Here is a 27,709-nt window from a genome sequence, read left to right as displayed (position 1 = left end):
TCCTCTTTGCTTACGTCTTAGGAAGTGAAGGCTCTATAAAGTCTAGGTAGGTAGTATTGTTCGCCATTTTTGTTCTTTCGTTGCCGAGCTACCATACGAGGAATCTATTTGCCACACCGTTAAACATTATCATGTCGTAGCTCCTATGATAATAAATCTAACGCACTGTAATTCAGCAAATAATTGAGCGGCAAATAACGTCTTCGTGTGCTTTCTGCGAACGCCAACGAAAGAGCCAAAATGGCGGGCGATTATATTAAGTATTTATCGAGCCTTAAGAAATGAATATCGTCTTCATCAGCGAATCACAAGACGCACACGTTTAAATGTAGCCGACCTGCAACGCGATTGACTGCCGGAAATTAGAGCGACGGGACTATAGTACGTAGGATGGTGAGATATCTGGGAACAGTTGGCAACACTGACAAGACGGCAATATTTGCTGTTTAGGAACTGTTCTTATGTGACCCTCACTATAATTATTTTATTTTTAATCCTTCGAAAAGGCATATAAGAAAAAGTGACAATTACGTTCTCTCTTTTGTTGATGACATTAATATTTTTTGTATTTATGCATCTATTTCTTATTAATAATTTATTTTTCGACCAGAGCATTTAGCGCTATACAGACTACTTCTAAAGCAAATAGTTTTAATCCTCCTTCGAAAATGCATATATGAAAAAACGAAAGTATTCAATTACAGTTTAATTTATACTCTACTCATGTTCACTATGATGCAGTGAAGAGTATGATTCAAGTGTACACTTGTATAGCATACTCGTTGTTTCATTATAATTACATTGTTGAAACATTTCTATAACACTCATATATTCCATTTTTTCCTTGCCGTTTTAATTAAAAAAATTGACCTATATGTATTATATAGATCTACAGTATACTGTATATGTGTTGAACATATTATAATTATGCAGGTATGAACAATAGGGTAAATTAGGGTCTGTTGGACAGTCGGGCATGTTGGACACTTTGTACTTTAACGTGTTACCTCGCCACTTGTGGGCACCACATTCTGCTAGAAGTCAATGACGGAAATAGCCACGAGTGGAGCTACTTCCGTCATTGACTTCTAGCAGAATGTGGTGCCCACAAGTTGCGAGGTAACACGTTAAAGTACAAAGTGTCCAACATGCCCGACTTTCCAACAGACCCTAATTTACCCTATTGTATGTTTTGTCATAATTTCATTTTTAATAAGTATAACCTTTTCTATGTCATATTTAAATTTTGTCGTAGCAGTTTTATAGTTATAATAAAATTAAATGTAACATTCAAGTATTTACGAAACATATGTCCGTATGAGGTAATGTTATGTTTTAATTACATTTTTAAAATACTCGTAAACTTTCTGTGTTATATTTATATTGTTCCACTGTACTTTTAATGTTACAATGTAAGAAAATCATACAAGTAATATATAAAAAGCATAGAATTATGTATGAACAATGTCAGATGCTGTTCCGTGATTTATTAAATTGGTAAATCATTTTGTATGTCATATTTACATTTTTTCGTAACGTTTCTATAGTAGATAAAAGTATAAGAATAGCTAGGTAAAAATGTTGGAATTATGTATGAATTTATTATTAGATTTAGTAATTATACATAGCCCTGCATTCTTAGAATAACCTTTCATGTGATTTATTTATATTTTGTCGTAGTTCTAAAATAATAGTCTAATAATCCAAATAAATATAAGACTATCATACTAGTATGCATATAAGGTTAGAATTTTGTATAAATAATATAAAATGCTACTTTATTATAAATTACTTTGTTAAAATTGTCTTCCAAAATCACATTTACATTTTATCATAACGTTTACATGGTAACTTTGTAACACTTCAATTAAATATATACAGTAATTGAGTAGTGCATGTATAAAGCATTTCAATTTTATACCCTTTTTTGCAATTACATTGGTAAGTTAACATTACGATAATCATAATTACGTTTTATTGTAACGTTTCCATAGTAACAATGCAATAAATATAATATCATGTAAGTAGGTAGCTATAGCAATATGTTATAATTATAAATGAAAAATATTAGATTCTATTTTGTTATCACAAATTAGACCTAAATAGATCTTTGTCTGCCCCATCCAGTCTTCTCTTCATTGATCTTCCAGTAGGATCATGATTTATGATTTGTAGAGGGATTATTTAATTGCCCATTCGATAAACATTTATTTATTTATTTATTTATTTATTCTGGTGTAGTTAAGGCCATCAGGCCTTCTCTTCCACAACACCAGGAATACAAATACAATAACAGAAATAAAAAGGAAAAAAAAACACTATAAACGAAGTAAAGTCACACAAAAATATACACAGGTTGCAGTCACACAAACTTTAAATGAGTGATTAAGTATAATTAATTGTATCCTAATTAACTAACATAAACAAGAAACTTGCGATTTTAATCTGGAGTAAAAAAAACACAAATCAACACTTCTAGTCTTATAATCAATAATTATTCTTTTTGTAATTTTGAATTCTTTCTTCAGACGATGACACATTGAATTCTTTTAAAATTTCTACATGAGTTTCTGTTGTCAAGAAAATGTACAATCTGCTGTATTCTTCCTCCTACTATCACTCCTCCCATGTTCTGAAAACAGTTCTTCACTAAATCCTCCAAGTAGATGTTGAACAGGGTAGATGATAAAGGGCATCCTTGTTCTAGCACTCCTCTCCATATTTCACTTCCTTCTGACATTTCTTCTATCCTGACTTTGACTCGTTTCATATAAATAAGGTATAAGGTATTAGAATTTTATGGGTAGTGTACTTTTATTATACTTAACTCCATTATTGAAATATCCATTGCTTAAAGTCATTATACATATTGTTTAGCATAAGAATTCAATAGTAACAGAGTAAGTGAGATATTAGAATTATATATGAACAGTATTAGATTTTGTTATAATTGAATATTGTCGAAATACTTCTCCTTTTAGCAGTCCTAGGCCTATTTACGTTTTTTCGTAATGTTTCTATAGCAACATTGCAAATATGTGAAGAGTATATGTACTGTAAAGCATTGAAGTTACATATTATAAACAATATTACATGCCATTTTGTTAGACTTAAATGGTTAAAATATCCTTTCGTGCAACGCTTAAATTTACATATGTTTTGTAACGTTTCTATAGCAACATTGGAAGTCCTATCAGATACTGCATGGGGTGATCATAATTATACACGAACGCTGCTTAGCGTTGTTTTGTTATAATTATGTTGGTTAGGTAACGTCTACGCTATATTTACTAGAACGGAAAAGATTAGAAGAGTATGGACATGGGCAGTTAAAGAATACGAAGAGTTGTAATGGAATGGGAGATAAAAGAAGTAGAGAAAACAGATAACCAAATGATGAAACAGTGCATATGATAGAATGAATAGACAGAATCTGCGCTTGTGAGGTAAGAAAGACAGGGATATATTGCGGAATATTATAAACAGGGAATACAAATATCAAAATCGGCAGAAATATATGTTATTTGCCATCTTTAATTGCGTTGTATTAGTTCAGTTTTATTTACATTTCATTATAATTTGTTGAAATTGTCGAATTAAGAAACGAATTCACCATTATAAACTTCTTGATAAATTAAAATACTTCATAACTAATAATTATGTAATGAATAATATGATAGAAATTATATCTTTATTATTGGATGCACTCGTTAGAATTTCATTGTTAAAATTTCCTTTGTGTATAACTATTAAAATTATATAATAATAATTTTATTTATGAAACGTTACTATAGTAACAGCGCAAGTAAAAAAGTCATACATATAGCATTGATAGCTATTAACAAATAATATCTTTGTTTTTTTTTACAAATAGTTTTTTTTATAAAGGTTTCCATGGCAACAATCTAAGTACATGAATGTCATTATAAGTTACAGTTGCTTACAGACAACACTGGCCACCGGCGTGGCTCATTCGGTTTAGGCGGTTGCCTACCGGTCTGAAGTTGTGCTCTGGTGCGGGTTCGATTCCCGCTTGGGCTGATTACCTGGTTGGGCTTTTTCCGAGGTTTTCCCCAATCATAAGGTGAATGCCAGGTAATCTATGGCGAATCCTTGGCCTCATCTCGACAAATACCATCTCGCTATCACCAATCTCATGGACGCCAAATGACCTAGTAGTAGATACAGCGTCGTTAAATAACCAACTAAAAAGAACAGACAACACTGAATGCTGTTTTGTTACAATTTAACTGTAAAGACTTTCCTTTTATAACTTTCATTGGCAGATAAATAATAATTTGCAGATATCATACTTCCATATAAAAATTATAAATTATGGCTTATTTAACGACGCTCGCAACTGCAGAGGTTATATCAGCGTCGCCGGTGTGCCGGAATTTTTGTCCCGTACGAGTTCTTTTACATGCCAATAAATCTACTGACATGATCCTGTCGCATTTAAAGACACTTAAATGCCGGGATCGAACCCGCAACCTCGAGCACAGAAGGTCAGCGCTATACCGACTACGCTATCTAGGCCGACTCCATATAATATAGTATATCGGTAATATAGTATATCGTTTTGTTTTTCGCAGTGTTTCCGTAGTAGTAATCTCAGTAAACAAAGCTAGAAGTAATAATATGTTAAAATTACATATATGCTAAAATAACGTATGTTTTTAAATAATAATTGCAGTAGTAAAAGTTGTCTAAATATACCAAAGAAAATAATAAATGTTGTAGATTTCTAAGAATTTGAAACAAACGGCAATAATAAGAACGAAACTGAAAATATTATAATATGGTCGTGACTCATGACCGTGCTTACATTTTGATAAATGTAACACCGAATTCCATAAAGTGTGATGAAAGAACTGAATTATCCCAGATGAGATTTTTTAGTTTTGTAACTGAATACATTTTGTTGGATCACGAAAAAATGTATATATATATATAATTATGTAAATATAAAGTAAATACATTAGTAGATCTAATAAGGATTCCTAAAACTAGAATATCCCCAAAAATGTTAATCACAATCTGAATAGATAATTAACTAAGAGACAAATATCTCTCAAGATCGCAAGATCAGTTCTGAGAGTTTTCTTAGTTGAAAGAGATCAAAAGATGATGCATATAGTATAAATAGTAATTTATGTATCAAGGGCGAAATGAATATGTTTATAGCGAGGGCTGCGGTTTTACTGTCGAGGACCTCTGGCCCGAGGTTCAAACATGAAATTTCGCCAAAGGTTCGTACATTATTTTGTGGCGCACTAGTGCGTAATTGAATAAATTAAAACTTTTTGATAAGAGTTTTAAGTTAGAAATTCGTTTTGTGTTTATATGTCTTGTTTAGCGTGTTTTGTTTTGGTATCTAGGGACTGTGTTTACTAGAAAAAAAGAATACGTAGAATAAAAATTATTCGTTGAGGGAGGCCATGCATGATGCTATTATTTCTTTGTTGTTAAGTTACCAGTCTCTGAATTTAATAAACAATGTTCTGTTATGTTGGAGATGATGTCGGGATCTATTGAAACCGAAAATCCTTCTGGAGTTGTTATTAATTAAAGCCAAACAAGCTGAAGATAAATTGTTGCCAATTAAATAAATATAAGTAAACAAACGACATATTTCTTTGGCCCTAAGGCAAAGGTATACCTAATTTATCATTTAGGAGCCTTAAATTGATACCATTCTTTCCAGCAATCCAAACAAATCGGTATCTTGTTGCGAAATAGGAAAATTGAAGAAGCTTGTCTAAATATTTGAAAAGCGATCACAATTAGTAAAAGACTGTAGGGCTGCCAATAGCAGAGGGAGTTAATAAATAAATAAATAAATAAATAAATAAATAAATAAATAAATAAATAAATAAATAAATAAATAAATAAATAAATAAATAAATAAATAAATAAATAAATAAATAAAATAAATAAATAAATAAATAAATAAGTAAGTAAACAATAATAAATAAATAAACATGAAACTGAATAAGTGAATGAATGAATGAATGAATGAATGAATGAATGAATAGATGAAGAAATAGGCCTAATTTATGTACATTAATCATGAAGTAATCACATTAAACACGAGGCCTAATATTCTTTATAGGCCTATATGAACGACTTTAGATTTTGTGTTGTTACTGCTTTCCTAAAACGTGTCCTGATGTAAACACTGTAAGCATCTTTTCACATCGTTTCCATACAAAGAGGACAATTAAGTTAAAGAGTTTTAGGCCTACAGAATGTATGTGGTAGCCAATTGTAAAGGCTACAGATATAAAGAGAAATATTCTTAAATAGTAAACACGAGCTACTGGTCTTACCATTAACAGAAGGCACTTAATTTATGTTTACTAAAGGAAAGACACAATTTTAATAAATGGATTAATTATTAAATAGATTAAAATAATTTAGTAAATAACAAATACTATTGAGACAAACTTGAAGTCGCATGCCATTTTATTCTTCCTTTTGAATCTCGATTATCAGAAAGAGGACTACAGATTTTTTATTTCGAAAGCAACGAAAATAGAAAACAATTATTCTATTTTAACTGTATAGGATATGCAGATAAGCTTATAAAACATACCCCGTTCTTCTGTTTTCTTATGCCAAGATTGCAACGTAATAGGCCTACATTGTAACCTAGCAACTACAATTCCATTCAATTTCAGTATGAAATAGCCTATGAAGTTTTTTTTAGCAAATTAAAAAAAAAGAGTATCGTGAAATAAATAAATTTATTAAGATGATATAAAATCGGTCGCGTTGAGAGCAGACTAACCCGCGAAGTTGCAACTTTGTTGTTGATGTCAAATCATGAAGTCTACAGAACGTATAGAGGTCAGATTAACCTTCATTACAGGCCTATATTTATTTCATAACTCTTTGTAATGCCCCCTAATGCTTTATAACCACTAGCATAGCATTAGAGTGTACGTGCCTTGGAATCTTGCATTCATTGCCTTGGGACAGAAATTAAAATACGTACAGTAATCTGATTTGTCAGCATTCATTATGGAGAGCAGAGGAGCTTCTACTGCAAGGCGAAATAAACAAAAACTTTATCGTTTAATGTATCATCACATAGTAAACCATGTTACTCGAGAAGGAAGACTGCTGAATTGATCTGACTCACTCACCGACTATCTCTCACTTACTGACTCGCTGACCTGACACACAGACTTATTAACTCGCTTATTTGGCGTAGCGAGTGACTGGCCTATTCACTCACTCACTCACTGATTTTATGACTGACTATCCTATCCTGACTGATTTACTCAACGAATCATTTATTAATTGACACAGTGACTCACTGACCCGACTAATCGACTCATTCTTTCATCCCAAATTATTTACTGAATGTCCAATTCATTCATGGATTGATTTATTCATTCGTTCACACACCAGCTTTCTGAATGACTCAATGACTCACTGAAGGCATTATGTATTCATTCACTTATTGACATAATGAATGAGTCAACGATATGACTGACTGGTTGATTCATCCATAGACTTGTATACTGTTCGTCATTCGCCCATCCGATCTCATTCACTCATCCTCCCATTCACATACTGATTTTCTAAGTAATGACCTAAATGATTTACTGAATGAGATAGTAATTGATCTGACTTAAGAATTCGTTCACTTATTCACAGATTTACTTTACTACTGGCTGATCTGTATGCCAGATTCTTTCATTCACTCGTTGGCACAGTGATTGACTCACGAATCATTCACTCACGTACTGACTTTCTGAATTACTGACCTGACCTGAATTAATAACCTATTTATTTACATAATGATTCATTTACTAACCTCAGTCATTCATTCATTCATTCATTCATTCATTCATTCATTCATTCATTCATTCATTCATTCATTCATTCATTCACTGAAATGCTGATACTCTGAAATTGAATACAGTCCATGTGCAAAACTCACAGAATCTCTCTGGAATTGATTCCAGTCCATGTGTAAAATTCACAGAATCTCTCTGGAATTGATTCCAGTCCATGTGTAAACCTCACAGACTTTCACTAGAATTGAATTGAGTCCATTTTTAAATCTTGCAGATTCTCTCTGAAATTGATTTCAGTCCACGTGTAAAACCTTACAGAATCTATCTGGAATTGATTCCAGTCCATGTGTAAACCTCACAGAATCTCTCTGGAATTGAATCCAGTCCACTTGTAAATCTCGCAGATTCTCTTTGAAATTGATTCCAGTCCATGTGTAAACCTCACAGAATCTCTCTGGAATTGAATCCAGTCCACTTGTAAATCTCGCAGATTCTCTTTGAAATTGATTTCAGTCCACGTTTAAACCTCACAGAATCTCTCTGGAATTGAATCCAGTCCACTTGTAAATCTCGCAGATTCTCTTTGAAATTGATTCCAGTCCATGTGTAAACCTCACAGAATCTCTCTGGAATTGAATCCAGTCCACTTGTAAATCTCGCAGATTCTCTTTGAAATTGATTCCAGTCCATGTGTAAACCTCACAGAATCTCTCTGGAATTGAATCCAGTCCACTTGTAAATCTCGCAGATTCTCTTTGAAATTGATTTCAGTCCACGTTTAAACCTCACAGAATCTCTCTGGAATTGAATCCAGTCCACTTGTAAATCTCGCAGATTCTCTTTGAAATTGATTCCAGTCCATGTGTAAACCTCACAGAATCTCTCTGGAATTGAATCTAGTCCATTTGTAAATCTCACAGATTCTCTCTGAAATTGATTCCAGTCCATGTGTAAACCTCACAGAATCTCTCTGGAATTGAATCCAGTCCACTTGTAAATCTCACAGATTCTCTTTGAAATTGATTCCAGTCCATGTGTAAACCTCACAGAATCTCTCTGGAATTGAATACAGTCTATTTGTAATTCTCACAGAATCTCTCTAGAATTGAATCAGTCCATTTTTGCGGAAAATCAGAAGCTAATTAGCAGGGAACGGATTTATATGGACTAAAAATATATGAAATATGTAAATATATATGTAGTTATTTTTACCAAAATATGGAATTAAATATGGATTTTTACCAAAATATGGAATTAAATATGGGCTTAAAATTATAAAAAAATGACTATGTACGTTAAATATTGGTACATTTTAATCAAACTAAACAAAAAATATAATGGACGTACCTTACCTTCCAATGTAGTTTCAACAAAACACAATTTTTATTGTCTGTTACCATAACAATAGGTTACAAACATTTCTTTCAAGTGCTGAAAAGTGAATCTTCTTCTATTGTCTCTGAGGATAGATTTATACTGACTAAAAGAGCGTTCGACGTCACAAGAAGTAACTGGTACATAATTCAATTTCACAATGTCTGCTGGGGATAAGTCCAAGTTAATCTTCACTGTTGATTCACCACTCATCACAGCAACAACCTTTTGTAGTTCTTCATATCCAGGGTTTTTTGAAAGTACAGTGTCCACCTTAGCTCTTACTGCATCTGCAACTTTACCTCTACCACGATTCAGTTGTTCCACAGTACTATTTATAATTTCAAAACTTTCAGATAGTGAAAGGTGCCTATTTTGGAGACTTTTGAGCGTTTTTATGATGCATGAAAATGTATGCTGAATGTGAGCTAAGTCATTCTTCACACTTATGTCACAGGTAACTGTTTTCGCAGTATCAATTGAGACTGCATCTTCAGAGTCCAATGCAAGGAGAACATTGTTAATAGAGTCTATATGTTCGGCATAATATTCAACTGCTTCTAGCCATGTACCCCATCTAGTTAAAATTGGCTTTGGTGGCAATGGAATTTCAGGGTACATTTCTTTCAACACGTTAACTCTACTGGGAGCTTTGAGAAATACTTTTTTCACTGATGAAATCAACAAATCTACTTTAGGGAAATTGTCTCTGACCACTTCTGCCACACGATGAAATGCATGCGCCACACAAGTAAAATGAGTCAATTTAGGATATACAACAGATAATGCTTGTCCAGCTTTGACCATATAAGGGGCAGCATCGCTAATAAAGAATAACACATTATCGTACATAATACCCTTTGGCCACAGGATACCCATAGCTTCGTTGAACAGTTTAACTATAGTTTTGTTATTGCACTTTTCTAGAACATCACAATGTAAAAGAATTCGTTCAGAATATTGTTCACTTAACAAACCGATAACTACATTACCAACAAGTCTACCTTCTTTGTCGGGAGTCTCATCAATGGAAACCCAAATTGAACTATCTTTAATTTCATCTCTTATCTTCTGTATTGTCTCATCGTAGATGGATGGAGCATACGTCTTCCTAAGTGTTGACTCATCCGGGATTGTATGTTGAGTATATTTTTCAAGGAATTCCCTGAAGACCTTATTCTTTAGTTTGTAGAGAGGAATATCAGCAGAGATGAGAGAACGGCACAGGTCGATGTTAAACTCAGATCTTACATTCGATGTTGTTGGTTGTGTTAAAAACAATTGTCTCTGCTTGGAATTTAGTTGTTTGTTGGCCTGATGTTTACTAGTTGTAATGTGTTGTTGCACCAGGAACTTTTGTGTAGATGATACTGCACACTGACACAAATTACAAAATAATATTTTATTGTCAGTTGATAAACCATCTTCTTTAAATTCTGAAATGTAACTTGTTAGTTTTGATTTTAAATTGACTGAATGACGTACTTTTGGCATATTTACCGTCTTTATAGTATGATTTACAAAACTGAACCTATGTGTACTCTGACTGGCATTTAACTGTTGAGCTGCACAACTGAAGTCTGTTAAAAATTTTAAATTAAATTAATACAGTTTTGTAACTTACTTTCCCATTGTTGATAGGACTGCTAATTTTCAAATAACTCTGATGTTAAAGGGATTACTGAACATGTGTTTAAATCTCTATTGTTGAAATGTATTTTTAAAAGTTAATGGAATTTTGTTTTGTTTTATTGTTAAACCTAATATAATATGGACTGTTTTATATGAAATATGGAAAATATATGGAAATTAACGAAAATATGTACTAAACTCTAAAATATGGAAAAATATGGAAAATAAAAGTAGGATTTTTCAACCCTACACATTGTGAAACATAAAGATAATGCAAAATATAAATTATATTAGCTTTATAAGTAAATATGTATTTACATATAAATCCTTTCCCTGCTAATTAGGTAAGTTATGAGAAGTTTAGGACAGACAGACAAATATGTGAAAGTCATGACAAAAAAATTTTTACGTGCATTTTGTGTGCGTGAAGATGTCTTAAAGAAAAAGGACCTGAAAGGATAATGTAAGAAAATATGTTTAGTTTCGCACATAGTGTTGAAGCTAACGCACAATAAAATGTGAAATATATCCCATAAATCTACTCTAACAGCCCAATTATTTACTGCTGTTTGTTTCTCTTTTTTGTATTCTTAAAGGAAGTTACAGAGTTAAAAATTAAACAAGTTACATAGTTACATTAAATAAATCATAATACACTACCAATGAGCTATTAGAGATGTCATTTATTGTTGTTTGTTCCATTAAGAAATATAACAACATTGTGTAACTTTTTTCTTTCTTTTCATACAGGTCTACATCATTTATCCCCCATCTTTGCTGAGACGCAGGCGAAGAAGACATTAAAAGCGGTGAGTTATAATATACGTAGCATGAAATAATTGTACCTAATTTGTCTTATACTTGTCTCAAGAATTAATCAGAGGTAACTAAACTCGGACCACTCACAGCAATGTTGATCCTTCACGTTAGCCCAGAACGTGGCTTTAAAATAGTTGCAGGTAATAGAAAGTCGATATTCACTCCTGCTTTTGTTTCGTTTCCATAGCAATTATATGTTTAATCTTATTACAGAGAGTTTTAACAGCATAATAATTTTTTTGTGCGAGATCGTGGGTATTTGCTTGTTTCCCGCACAGAACCAATACGCGGTAAGTGTGAAATACCACATTCAGTATTACCAACGTAACACACACAACAATTTCCCTCTTCTTATCGCTTAAGCGCGACATTCATTTTACTGCTTCAGGCTTTTAACATATTATTTTTAGAGACGTTTAACATAGTAATAATTATATATTGGAAAATTACCACTGCAATTTCACCTAAATTGCAATGTTAATTATTGTTTTTAAATATTTGCAAAAATTAAGTAAAGTCTACTACTCCACGAAACTTATTGCATTCCTGATACAAGTAACATTAAGGAAGCCGTGAAAAAATCAACAAGATTCTAGATGCCGATGTTATTACTGCAATATGTTATATAAATAATATTGTTAAAATATTAAAATGAAAAATAAATCATTACATAACCTTACCGTTTGTTTTAAGTTCGCATTTATAGACTGGGGGGAAAAAAAAGACAGACGTATATCACGGCCTGCTGGAGTATAGTAAACACAGAAAACATTTTATAGCAACAATGTTGAAGAAAGATATTTTGGTTTTCCGAAGTTGCCGTCATTAAACAGAAACCAAGATGGAGATTTCATTGCAACTAATTAGAAATTCGTCTTTCAGGTATGTAATAAACGATCTTCGCACAAAATAATGTATGATACACGAGCGGTATGTTTGTTTTCATGTTCTCGGAAATTAAAAAAGCTCAACTACGTTTCGCTTTTTCATTCTTTTCCTCGACCATGAAAACGTCAACATACCGCTCTTGTAACGTATATTACTATTGTGTAAAATACATCTTTCGTCGCACCAAGTATGGCCAGCCGTTCCTGGATTCATGGTGAAACAAAATATGTCAGAAATTCAAATGTTACGAACCACAGCCGAATTCTAATGTTGTTACTAGTTAACCAATCACGTCACCTCCCCTCGTTACGGGCGTGATGGTTCCGAATTTGTGTATAAAATTACCAGTACCCCGCAGCCACTCTCAGTAATATCTCGGCATGGAGAGCAGCTACACATTTGTGTGAACTCTCGTTTGATTTGTAATGACAAGTTCTTCAATATTACAGTGGTAATAAATGCGTACAATACACTTTAAGCAAAACATAGTGAAGCATTTGTTGTGAGCTGGGAATAATAAATTTCCGAATGTCGCTTCATATAAAGAGCAAATTCCTTCATTAATTTATTGCTTCTCTTATCTTAGACCCAGACTTTTACTTTTTAAACCAAAACAAAAATCAAACATTCAAACTAACACAACTATACTTTTGTTTCCTAAATTGGGACATTGCGTATCCTGATACAGCGCAGAATTTTTATTAATCAGCTAATTTTAAAGGGGTTAGGTACAGCTTACAGCAGTAAAATTTTGGAAATATTCAATATTTTTTTCTTCCATTACTGTATCTTGTACAATAATGAAAATTGGCATGTGTAAAACACTGTTCTTCCGCTATATGAAAAAAAAAAAAAATATTTTTACGATTTAAAAAAATTATTTACATTTTTTTTTTTTTTTCAAAATTCATTTCACTGTGCAGTGATGAAGCGTTTCCCACATAACTAAAAAATTATGCAACATGCTTTCATGAAATTTTTTGTGCGTATTTATGCATGCTATATCTACAATATGATGCAAGATAGATTCTGTGATAAAAAGTAAATTCATTTAAAAATGGTCAACTATCAGTACCTTCTTCTAACACAAAATAAAAAAAAATATTTATTAACGAATGTAGTTGAAAGAGCATTATATTGTAAACATGAGTTTTAGTAATAAAATAAAAGAGAAAGAACATGAAAAGTTAACAAGTTTATGAGTTATGAGGAAAATGGTTCATTACTACACAGTGAACTGCCACCATTCTGAATTTGTAAAAAAATATATATAAATATTTTTTTTAATTGTAAAAATATATTTTTTTCATATAGAAGGACAGTGTTTTACACATACCAATTTTCATTATTCTACAAGATACAGTAACGGAGGAAAATATGTTGAATATTTCCAAAAAAATTACTGCTGTAAGTTGTACCTAACCCCATAAGAGAGTTTATGAGTGTATGTGTTTCAGTTTGTATTACTGAAAAAAATTAGAATATATTATCTTTATTGTCCAGCTAATTTTAAGACAGTTTAATCAAATATCTCTCCACATACGCTATAAAGTAAATGCGAAAAAATGAAAATTGAAATTTTGATATACTGTATATCGATTGCAAAAAAAACCCAGAGCTTTCAGAAAAAACCTAACCTCAGATCTAAAATCATCACCCAAAGATTAGTTAATAACAGCTGTTGATAGAAATCCAACAAAAAGTTTGTTGGCCAGTGTAATTTTTATCCCGAAAAGGAAGCTAAACCGGTCGGGGCAAGTTATGTGGTTGAGGTTTTTTCCGGGGGTTTCCCTCAACCCAATATGAGCAAATGCTGGATAACTTTCGGTGTTGGACCCCGGACTCATTTCACCAGCATTATCGCCTTCATCTCATTCAGACGCTAATTACCTAAGATGTTGATAAAGCGCCGTAAAATAACCTACTTAAAAAAAGGAAGCAAAAACGAACAAAATTCTAGAAGCGTTTTTGTTTCAAATATCTCAAAAACCCCTTGAAATTGACATTACTTTCGGTTCACCCTATATATATATCAGTTTCTCTAGTTCATCTACTGTACAATAATATATTACGTTGAAAGTATATGATAAACAATACTGTACAGCAAATAATAATTAAAATAGCAGCAAATATTTGCTTGCTGGCTTTTAAGGAACCCGGAGGTTCATTGCCGCCCTCACATAAGCTCGCCATAGGTCCTTATCAAGAGCAAGATCAATCCAGTCTCTATCATCATATCCCACCTCCCTCAAATCCATTTTAATATTATCTTCCCATCTACGTCTCTGCCTCCCCAAAGTTGTTTTTCCCTCCGGCCTCCCAACTAACACTCTATATGCATTTCTGGATTCGCCCATACCTGCTACATGCCCTGTCCATCTCAAACGTCTGGATTTAATGTTCCTAATTATGTCAGGTGAAGAATACAATGCGTGCAGTTCTGCGTTGTGTAACTTTCTCCATTCTCCTGTAACTTCATCCCTCTTAGCCTCAAATATTTTCCTAAGCACCTTATTCTCAAACACCCTTAACCTATGTTCCTCTCTCAAAGTGAGAGTCCAAGTTTCGCAACCATAAAGAACAACCGGTAATATAACTGTTTTATAAACAGCAAATAATAATTAAATTTTGTTTTACTTAATTTAGGTCAGATCATATTTAAGGAAATTTTGGATGACGTATGCTGATTTAAAAAAAAAATGTGTCTTATATGTCACTGGCCGAAAAATATACTGTCCAGATCCACCAGTTGAACAGGCTTGATTTAAAATGCATTATAATTTAAATGAAATAGTGTATAACCTATAGCATAGTACAAATGTAGGCCTAATATACAGTAGTGTTCAAAACATTATAATTCCCCACTTTCTTTGGTTTATAGCAAAACATCTGTATTGTACATCTCATATTATATAACGATACTCGTTTAAAACAAATTTTCTAGTTACTTTGAAGATATTGTAATCAAGTTTTTTTTTAACAATTTATTGATAGATCAGCGCATTTAGCGCTATACAGATCATTTCTAAAAATATAAATATAATATATGACAATGAATTGAGGGCAGCCTAGATTGGGCTCCTCAATGAACAAAAATAATTTATTGTTAATAAATAATTATTTACATAGGTTGGTGTGATGATAAATTTTGATTATAATGAGAAGCTCTTATCATCCAGTCTGCTGTCCAAAAATCTGAAAGTTAGAATTTATAAAACAGTTATATTACCGGTTCTTCTGTATGGTTGTGAAACTTGGACTCTCACTCTGAGAGAGGAACATAGGTTAAGGGTGTTTGAGAATAAGGTGCTTAGGAAAATATTTGGGGCTAAGCGGGATGACGTTACAGGAGAATGGAGGAAGTTACACAACGCAGAACTGCACGCATTGTATTCTTCACCTGACATAATTAGGAACATTAAATCGAGACGTTTGAGATGGGCAGGACATGTAGCACGAATGGGCGAATCCAGAAATGCATATAGAGTGTTAGTTGGGAGACCGGAGGGAAAAAGACCTTTAGGGAGGCCGAGATGTAGATGGGGAGATAATATTAAAATGGATTTGAGGGAGGTGGGATATGGTGATAGAGACTGGATTAATCTTGCACAGGATAGGGACCGATGGCGGGCTTATGTGTGGGCGGCAATGAACCTTCGGGTTCCTTAAAAGCCATTTGTAAGTAAGTAAATATATGAGGTCCATTGGAAGTCGGCTCTTGATTCTGGTGGGAAATGTGGACTTCCTTCCGAGAGAGTAGTGGATGGCGCCTGGAACATTTTCTAGGTTGTTATAGAACTTCTTAGCTTGTGAATGAATAAACTGTTTGATTGTGTCAATACCAGTTTGTCTGTGTAGTTGGCTGTTACGGACAAACCAAGGAGAATAGAGTCAAATTCGTAGGACTTTATTTTGAAATGACTGGATGTGTTTAATTTCACTTATTGCAGCTCCTCCCCAGACAGGACAGGCATAAAGCAGTGGAGGTCGTAATAGAGATGTGTAAAGTAGCATGCAATTTTGTAGCTTTAGAAATGATTTCTTGTTGAGGAGCGGATATAATTTAGCGAGTCTTGAGTAGGCCAATTTAAGTTTGTTGTTGATGTGATGTTTCCATGATAGACGGCGATCTAAGTGCACTCCAAGATGTTTTACAACTTCATCCTTTGGTTTCCACGGTCTCACGTTGGTCGAAAGATTTATGCATGGAGGATTAGCAGGACGACACAGTCTACTATATACAGTCACGAAGCTTGAGTTCTTAGAAACAATAGACTGTGACGGTACTATTTTGCATTGCCTGTAATGAGGCGATATTAGCGATCCTAGTGGTGAGCAACTATCTAATGGTTTGTACGATGAAAGAGTAATGGAACGGAGAAAAATTCTCTCCGGCACCGGGCTTTGAACCCGGGTTTTCAGCTCTACGTGTTGATGCTTTATCCACTAAGCCACACCGAACACCCATCCCGGTGTCGGACAGAATTGTCTCAGTTTAAGTTCCAATCCGGGTTCAAATCCCAGTGCCGGGGAGAATTTTTCTCCGTTCCATTACTCTTTCATCGTATGATGACGCAGAATATCTGCATGGAAATATCATATGTACTTCGGTACATTAAAATATATTCGTGATTTAAGACGGCGCTTATTCCGTTGGATCCCGGCCAACTAGTCACTCATAACGAGTGCACCTCAGCACATGTGTGGACTTTAGTCCCACGTTCATAGACACCTATGACGTAGTGCAGAGGGGGGCCACTAGGGGGAACCCAAGAGTTGGAACTTAAACTGAGACAATTCTGTCCGACACCGGGTGGTATCCGGTGTGGTTTAGTGGATAAAGCATCAGCAAGTAGAGCTGGAAACCCGGTTCAAATCCCGGTGCCGGAGAGAGTTTTTCTCCGATCCATTACTCTTTCATCGTATGATGACGCAGAATATCTGCATGGAAATATCATATGTACTTCGGTAGCTACATTAAAATATATATCTAATGTTTGCATATTTACTACGTATTGAGCTTCACGACTGTATAGCCTATACTAGACTGTGAGGATGTCACAAAGTAAATATCATTGCTTCGCATTTATTGTAGTTCAGTGCGATGCGCCAATGTAATCAAGTTAGACAGTTTCAGCTTTCATAACATGACAAAAGAATGTAATAGCTGCGAAACATGTTTGACATAACATGAGGAAGAATATATCACATTCTCAGCATCGGTAGTTTTCAACCCGCACCTCAATATACCCTACGATGTTTAGAATATATAGAAATTATTTATTTTGGGAAATTGGTTAACTGTAGAATTTAAAAAAATCCGCCCTAAATAAGGGTTCGATAGATCTGCCTACTAATCAATTCACAATGAATAATGATTAAAAACAATTATGTGACAATTTGAAAGAAAAAAAAGCAGTAAGATAAATGATAAGAAATCATAGGAAATCATTTACAATAAAAGTTACTTGAGTACAAATGATTACTAATTATAGCTAAGGATGATTTTAACACATGAGATCCTATGGCATCAATCGTTGCAACAGAAATTTTAAATTGTTTCAGTTGATTTAAAGTCTCACGTGGGATCGTGCCACGGGCACCGAACATGAGCCCAAAATCTATCCAATGTGTGATGTGGTATTGTGCTCCAAGATGCTGACAACAAGGCTCATATATGACTTGTTTTTCACGACACATCTCTTGTGGCTGTTGCTCATGCATCTCAAAACGGATTGTGGGATCAAGAATGACACCCTTATCCTTCTGCCGATCAATTATGATGATATGAGCACGTCTAGTAGAGCCATCAGAAGAGACGCAACCAACCTCCTCATAAACCTCATAGGAAGCATTCTGACGGATTGAAGCTGCGATGAGAGAACGAACCGTATTATGTCTGTTGACTCGGAGCAATTCTCCATGATGGCAGAAACCCAAGACGTGAGGAAGCGTTTCTTGCTCGTCGCATCTTCTGCAACGGGTTGAGTCAAGAGTTCTACCAGGGAGAGTACGTACAGGTGTTGTATTACAGTTCATCTTAATGGCTTGCGTCCACTGACTACTCGAAATTCCCTTTTTAGTTGAGATCCACGCATTACCTTTCTTCCAGTGAGAATAGAAAACAACTCCCAAACCTTTATTTCTCAATTTGCTCCATTGATGAAAAGAATCTTCACGCAATGCTTTTCTCAGATTTTGAGAAGAAATACGTTAAGAGCAATCGAAGGTAATTGGTAATTGTTTGATGCAATGTTCAATTTTTGTTTTTTAATTTACTATTGAACGTCTTTAACTTTGTATGGATTTCATTAAAACAACATTTCTAAACGTGGTCTTCTCTTACAAACCAAAAGACTTCCATAAATCCTCTATCATATTTTCGCCTTCACAATACTGATACTGTGATAAGACCTCCCCTCATTTTCTCTCTCCTGCAGATGAATTAGTTCGGTACACAAAAGCTGAGAGCCTTGCGGTATAATTACCCTTATCGAATCCCATCTCTCTCTCTGCGAAATGACATCAGCAGCTACAAGTGAAAGGAGACAAATGCGTACAAGTCCTGCTTATGAATTACTGTTGCATGCGACAACACACATCAAATATACACAAGGATTTTTTGTCCTCTATTTTGCTTGTGCTTTATGTACAGTGTGTTAATAAATTATTTATACATTCCCGGCAGAACTATCGGTCAGGTATTGTAGACGACAATTATTTTGGAGTAGCCCTAAGGCCGAGTTGGACTCCAGATAGTTGGATAAAATATATCATGGAAAATAATGTTGAAGTTACACGTTGTAGAAACTTGTTATCGTACGTATATCACGATGCGGAATCTCATTATGTGGATGTAATGAACGATGAGTTGTTGCCAAACTAAGCAGATTTTCAGCCCCATATTCTGATTTCCCATGCACTTAATTGCAAAACTTATAAAGTTATTTATTTATTTTCTTTGTTTATTTATTTATTTATCTATTTATTTAGTCAGGATAGGAGAAGAAATGTCAGAAGGAAGTGAAATAGGAAGAGGAGTACGACAAGGATGTCCTTTATCACCTACCCTATCACTTACATGGAGGATTTAGTGAAGAACTGTTTTCAGAACATGGGAGGAGTGATAGTAGGAGGAAGAAAAATAAAAGGTATAATATTTGTTGATGATATGGCGTTGTTAGCAGAAGAGGAGATGATACTAAGGGATATGCTACAGGAGCTAAATGACAGCTGTGAGCAGTATGGGATGAAGATAAATGCCAGTAAGATGAAGACCATTGTTATAGGAAGAAAAGTAAAGAAGGTAAACTTGGGAATTCTAAATGAGGCAGTAGAGCAAGTGGACAGCTTCAAATACTTGGGTGTACTATAAGTAGTAACATGAGCTGCTGCCAAGAAGTCAAAAGGAGAATAGTACATATTGTACGTAGGTCTACACATACATAAGATAGGATCGTGCTCCCTGAATTGCGAACCGCTGTCAAAGCGTGGATTGAGCTGTTGAGAGGTTCGTTATGTATGCAGTTGAAACGTATATATTTTTGTTGCTATAAATTCCTGCGACAGTCCTGTTTAATTACTCCTACTTCTAATTAAGTTGATCAGGCACGCCCGTTAAGGACAGTAAAACGCCATCCTAGTCTTAAACCTGATCTGTGCACACGCATACATATTATTCTCCATACACCGCCTCTTGTTCCCTTCCATTGTTCCACGAAGTCTCACATTCGTTTGGTAAACAAGAAGTCTCAGCTCAGAGAAAGACAGTTTTTTTATACATTACTTACTTACTTACTTACAAATGGCTTTTAAGGAACCCGCAGGTTCATTGCCGCCCTCACATAAGCCCACCATCGATCTCTATCCTGTGCAAGATTAATCCAGTCTCTATCATCATATCCCACCTCCCTCAAATCCATTTTAATATTATCCTCCCATCTACGTCTCGGCTTTCCCAAAGGTCTTTTTCCTCCGGCCTCCCAACTAACACTCTATATTCATTTCTGGATTCGCCCATACGTACTAAATGTCCTGCTCATCTCAAACGTCTGGATTTAATGTTCCTAATTATGTCAGATGAAAGATACAATGCGTGCAGTTCTGCGTTGTGTTACTTCCTCCATTCTCCTGTAACTTCATCCCTATTAGCCCCAAATATTTTCCTAAGCACCTTATTCTCAAACACCCTTAACCTATGTTCCTCTCTCAAAGTGAGAGTCCAAGTTTCACAATCATACAGAACAACCGGTAATATAACTGCGGTTTCTAATTTCACTCTTTACAACATTCATGCAACTAAATCCTTGCCCACAATTTACAGTATGCGATCGAATTATATAAATCAATTAGAAGAAATTGTTCACTTAACTTACATGAATTGTACCAACTGTTTGAAATCCATTCTTGAACATGTATTGCTCAATACCTTTTTGAACATTGCCGATGCCATTAGCATTTAATTTAAATTCAGATTCTCCAGAACTGATTAGTTCATGCACATCTCTGATTTCAGTTTCTCCCTTACCATCTTCGTTTCTGAAGTTCAATGTGATTGCCGCATTTTTGCACATTTGTATTGAAAGTTTGTTGCATTTTTAGAAGTCGAGTAGAAAAACGTTACAAATGCGATTGTGGCTTGAACCCTAGTTCAAAACGGGTGACGGTTAGGGACTTCAAAAGGACATTAAAATTCTTCCACAGGGTTGGAAGCAAAGTTGAGTGTCCCGTGTAGTAGATTTACGGCACGTAAAAGGACCTTGAGAAGGAAACTTAAGGCAAAATTTGTAGGCCAGTCTCGCCCACGTTCAATTTCGTCGTTGTACAGTCTCTGTGGTTGAAAACATCATTAAATAAAATTTAGCCAATATCACTGTCACTAACGTTACTATCACCACCACTTCCACTACTACTATTGCTACTACTACTGCTGCTGCTACTCGGTATCGTGATATAGATATTATACAGTGTGTTCTTTCAATTGTGCTGCTGCTTATTTAGAAAAAACACGTTTGTTCGTTTAAAGGGAAAAACAGTGTTGCTATATTGAATTTAGTGGAGGTTACCAAGGTGATTTTAAGATCAACTTTTTTTTTTATCGGACTCTAATATTACGCACAAAAACGATCAACTTTTTTCTGAACATTTTGTTATCAAACGCTTATTTCTATAGCATTTTTAAGAAAATTGAAAAGTATTATTGTATGGCAATGCTTTGAGAGATTGTGTCTCTGATCATCTGTTTTTTTTCCTTGACACGTACAGGCTTGAGATTTAATATTTACATTTTTCATGGATATATAAGTATAAATAAAAAGGTTTTATAGTGCCTAAAATGCCTATTTCGACGTTAGTGCCTATTTTTAAGTAAGAAAAAAATTTATGCTCGACCATGCCGAAATGTAGTAGGCCTAATTATACACCTGTAGTAACCCTTTAATGCACCTCATTAAAGTACACCTATTCATTATAATTCAGTTGTTCAGCCAATGAGAAATCACCTTTGTACTGATTGTACCATTATAAAACCGCAAGTATCGATTATTCTCGGATATGCAATCGAAAGACAATTAGCGAAAAGTCACGGAGGCTGGAAATCCAATACTGTCGCAGAAGGTTATGTTCTGTTACTATAATAATTAGCGTTAATTGTAAATAATATTCAAATAAATTCAATTTGTCATCTCATTTTTCAATTCTAAATCAATTTCCAGGTTATATCAAGCCTAATCTTCACGTTATTCTCTAGATTATATCAAGGTCAATGACATTCGTGTTTCGGAAAAAATCAATACGCACATCTCACAATTCAGGTCAGTTCCACTCCTCACTTACATAACCATAACATGAATACTTCTGAATAATTTCAAGTTAGAAATATGGTCGAGCATAAAAAGTCGTATGAAACTCGCCTATAATGGTAATTAAGACGCTGGCATGAAAATTATGAAACTCGCTTGCGCTCGTTTCATAAACAAACATACTCGCGTCGTAATTACTACCATTATAGGCTCGTTGCATAATATGCTATTACATCTTTTTTTCGTAATTTCTTGCTGTTTTTCTTAACATCCTGTACCGTTTACATTCCAAGATGGATAACAGCAACTTCTTCCTAGCAGTGAATGACACAATAGAGAAGTACCTCCGGGTCACCTCATTCTTTCTTTCATCTTTCATCTTTCAATTCTAAAATTCTAACATTCAGTCGGTATAGCGCTGACCTTCTGTGTTCGAGGTTGCAGGTTCGATCCCAGCTCAGGTCAATGGCATTTAAGTGTGGTTAAATGCGACAGGCTCATGTCACTAGATTCACTGGCATGTAAAAGAACTCCTGCCGGACAAATTATTATTATTATTATTATTATTATTATTGTTATTATTATTATTATTATTATTATTATATCCTCCTCTGTCTGTCAGAAATTTAACACAAACTCGCTGGGTTGTACCCGAATAAGCATTCTGTTACATTCCAAGACAGATAACAACCTCTTCCTTTTTTGTCACCATTTGTAAGTACAGCAGTGAGCGACACAATAGCCACAATAGGTGCTGATCATCTACTGTGAAGCAAACTATGGAAATGTGATTGGTGAATGGAAAACACTAACTTAAAGACAGAATCTCTTCATTTTGTGTATGCATGTGTACCTCCGTGAAATGTGTGGAAGTTTCTTTTAATCCTAGAATTTTGCATTAAATAAATGTTGAATATTGCATTAATGTCATTCTGTAACAAAAAAAAAACTATTTTTTATTTCATAGAGCCTAAATAAAGGAGTTTAAGAGCCTATTTTAAGCTCCTAAAATGCCACTTTTTATGGCCTAAAATTCCGCTCTCTACTTATGCAGATTGTAATAAAAGTTTCTGTAACAATATGTTAAAATTATTCTATTGTTTATTTTCCATTTTCTTAGGAACCATGTCCAAATTTTATGGTGTAGTAGTTGGTACTACTTGATTGTGTTGTGATGCAATCTTTTATTAATAATTTGGCTGAAAATGTTACATTTACCATCAAATATAAAAAAAAAAAAAAACATTCACTGTACCAGAAACTTTTGTTACACTCTAGACTGGCCATTTCCATGTTATAAAATAACATATAAAAAAGAACAACCACCAGTATCGCCACTGTCGAAAATGATTTTTTTTTGTTAAAGACCGCTAGATGGAAGTTCAGTTGCAAGCTATTACTCCTTGCAATTCCATCAGGGTTATAACGTGACTTTTTTGCAGTCGCTAGATGGCAGCGTAGTAGAATTATTAAAAGTTGTCTTGAATGTTCGTTAAGCTGATTAATCTATTATATGTGATCAGAGATTGTATCTTAGATTTCTTTTGTTTATTTGTCAACGTTTAACATAAACATTAACATACTTTAAATATTACAGGATTTACATTAATTTCTTTACCTTTAACATAAACGTACTGTACTGTAAACAAAAACTCACAACATAAAGACAATAAAGATATACAAAATAAATCTGATTGTTACAATCTTTCAAAATATTACTGTGAATTAAAGCTTTTTTTAAATTTTGTTCAATATTGGTATTTTTTTAAAACTAAAGGATTGATAAAATAGTTATTTATGTGACAAGTTCATAAAGGTTCTCTTTTTGGCATTAGTGTGTGTCACACAATGTTTCTTCTACTGTAGCACAGATTTACATTAAATAAATATTTCATTTTGGAGAGATTATAAGATCACAATGTCATGGCCATCTAAATTGAAAACCATTAAGAAGTAAGTATCTATGGAATGGCAACATGTTTTATTCATGTTCACGATTTCATGGCCGTCTAAACCAGTCATAAAATCAACAAAACGGTTAGGAACAGTTGAATCAGAACTCTTATTACAATGAGTGATAATTGTAACTTTAAAGTAATCTGGGCTAAAATATAGGCAAGATATGAATGTTAAATTTGTTACTTATTTGTGTTACGTGTAATATTTAGGTAATGAAAGATCGAGACAATGCATTAATTCTTACTAAATGAAGTTTGTACATTGAATATTACATTTTCTTTTCTCCGAGCGTAAAATGAATAGGGATGCCAAAAGTGATTACTTACTTTTTTACTCACTAGTGTCTTAAAGACTCACTTTAGGCACCGATAACATTGGGTAAAATGCGAATTTACACACTTACTTACTTACTGGCTTTTAAGGAACCCGAAAGTTCATTGCCGCCCTCACATAAGCCCGCCATTGGTCCCTATCCTGAGCAAGATTAATCCAGTCTCTACCATCATATCCCACCTCCCTCATATCCATTTTAATATTATCTTCCCACCTACGTCTCGGCCTCCCCAAAGGTCTTTTTCCCTCCGGCCTCCCAACTAACACTCTATATGCATTTCTGGATTCGCCCATACGTGCTACATGTCCTGCCCATCTCAGACGTCTGGATTTTATGTTCCTAATTATGTCAGGTGAAGAATACAATGCGTACAGTTCTGTGTTGTGTAACTTTCTCCATTCTCCTGTAGCTTCATCCCTCTTAGTCCCAAATGTTTTCCTAAGAACCTTATTCTCAAACACCCTTAACCTATGTTCCTCTCTCAAAGTGAGAGTCCAAGTTTCACAACCACTCAGAACAACCGGTAGTATAACTGTTTTATAAATTCTAACATTCAGATTTTTTGACAGAGAATTTACACACTACCGTAGAAAAAAACTGTTTCAAATGTATTTGTTTTTGTGCGTAAAATCAGGCACTGATGAAAAACGTTTGAGTTCCTATTAAAAAAAAACAAGTTGACCTTAAAATTAGGCCTACCTTGATGTTGTTTGATTGTTGTTTAGTCAACTGTCCGAAGACAGGTTTTAACCTCATAAGTGACACCAATAAGACATCTCATAAGGCAACTAAGCCAGGAGATACGGGGTAGGATGCCAATTTCCTTTCCCTCTCCATTGTACACATCACTAATTAGTAACATATTACTCTAATCAAATTAATGATCTTGATAATTTCCACTAAATCGAAAATAACGCATTTCCCTTTCAAACGAAGAAACTTTTACTCAGAATCATATTCTCGCAAAGGAATTGTTTTTAGATAAGCAACTGGAGCATTTAAAAACATCCCGTATACTATATAAAGGCTGGTTCACAATAAACCGGGAAGGACAACCAGAATGACAACGAGAAGCAGAGGACGTGAATATGAAAATTTTTTATTCACAATAAACCGAGAACGTCGACGACTATGCATATCGATATGTATGTCAATAACGATATGTAAAGCCGATATTACGCATTCTGATGTTATTTGTGTATAATTAACCAATGGTGTTCTCTAATGAGTACAAGGCAGCCAACATAAACACAGGTTAACCAACTTCGAAATTTCAACTGAAACATTTCATTAGGTATGGTACTATAAATATGCCCATGCATCTTTATTATCACAACGTATTTTAAGTCTACCATAACGTAAAATAATTAGAGAAGAAACATTTGTAATAGAACAAAAATTAACACAACAGTAGTTATTGAATTGAAGCATGAATATGTAGTCTGTAATACTAGCAATACAGTAATAAAATATGATTCGCTTCCGATCGGTGTTCAAAGATGCAGTTATTGGAAGCCACGTATTCTCCTTCATTTTCTCATCTTTATACGGGGCGCGCCGCTTATCGTAAACGTGAGGATTTTCCTCAACACTCAATATTAAAATCTCATCAAATAAAACTTGCTCCATGATACACAGCACAGAACAAAATAATGCATAGGTTGTGTCACGGTCTTCTTGCTACAAAATATACGACGACAAAATAGCTTTTAGATGGCAATAGAATGAATCTAGTGGGCTGTGATCGGAAACGTGAACGCCAAAGTTGAAACTTGGCCAGCTCTCCGTTCCCGATCCCGGGGTCCGGCAAGCTTTTCGTTAATTGTGAATGCTCACATCTAAATGTACACATTTAAACAATTTTACCATTTTCGGTTTCGTTCCGATTCTCGTTTCCGGTTTATTGTGAACCAGCCTTTAGTGTCTGTTAACTTTAGCCTAGATGAGATTTAGAACTTAGTACTATGCGCTGCTATGACTACCCTTCTATACAGTAGTATTGTCAACATAAGTCTGAATGACATAATATGAGATTTTCGTACTTTTGTCACAATGATGTTCCAGCCTAAACGTAAGACATGCTGTAAGAAACAGGACTCACTGATGTGAGTTAGTTACCAAGGCAACATACTTCAGTTGAAAGCAATTGCGTTTTTGTTTGACGTCTGTGGGTTGTCATGGCAACGTAGGCAGTATGATAGCATATAATATGACAGTGGCACGTACCTGGTCGGGAGAGCACATCCTCCTGAACACATGTTCGGGCACGCACTGGTGTAAATCCTTGGTTTGTAGCCCGCGAGCGGATCGGCTGGGCTCTGATGATCCAGACCTCTTGGAGATTGGACCGGATCCTGCCCACAGTCTCTCGGCCGCCTGGAATGTTAATAGGGGATCGGGCGCGGACGGACTGGTTCTGCAGGGGTGTAGCCAGGGATGTCAAGAAAGTCGGCCTGATAGCTTCTTGATACGCGTCTAGCCATTCAAGTTTTTTTTTTAGTACGAAGTCGATTTAGATAAATCGATAGACAGCCTGATGTGAGAAGAACGGCTCGGATATGAGGGTCCTTCATGCGGGAGACTCCACTTCAAGTTCTGAGCAAGACAGTGTAGATAAAGACGAAAAAAAACTCAATTTTACCAACATTTCTATAACATTAATTAATATATATAGGGGCGGCCCGTCTTTACGTGCTACAGTGCTACAGCACAATGATAATTTTTGCTCATATACGGTCTTACTAATAAAAACTCTATATACAGACGTTTAACTGTTTTTTATTTATACAATGAGTAGCTCGTTTATAAGTCGTGCGTAAATTCCTTACTAATAATCACTACATACGTCGTGTATAACAGTATGACTGTTACACAGCTACGTCATAGTTTCGTCATTACTTCGTTACGAAAGGTAATAGAATATCTGAGGTTCTCTATTGCAACCGGTAGAGCGCTTTAGTGTGGTGTGTTAAATATCGATAGTACAACTGGCTCTAATCGATTACCACACTACATTTTGGTCAAAGAGTACAAGCTACAGCAATATTAATTCTAATAATTCTATGATCTTTGGTTTGTTCTTCTGTGGTTAC

General features: G+C 34.5%; 1 long non-coding RNA gene across 2 annotated transcripts in view; it reads right to left on the bottom strand.

The window, feature by feature from the left end:
* The window catches only part of LOC138713977 (uncharacterized), a 201,053-nt gene extending 174,024 nt beyond the window's left edge, over positions 1-27,029 (bottom strand). For both annotated transcript variants that reach the window (XR_011336016.1, XR_011336017.1), the window contains exon 1: positions 26,844-27,029. This is a non-coding gene — a long non-coding RNA (uncharacterized lncRNA). The remainder of the gene's footprint in view (positions 1-26,843) is intronic.
* Positions 27,030-27,709: the final 680 nt, after the last annotated feature.

This window comes from Periplaneta americana, chromosome 14, assembly GCF_040183065.1.
Source record: "Periplaneta americana isolate PAMFEO1 chromosome 14, P.americana_PAMFEO1_priV1, whole genome shotgun sequence".
In the NCBI taxonomy this organism is placed as follows: domain Eukaryota; kingdom Metazoa; phylum Arthropoda; class Insecta; order Blattodea; family Blattidae; genus Periplaneta; species Periplaneta americana.
This window is presented reverse-complemented; position numbering and strand designations above follow the sequence as displayed.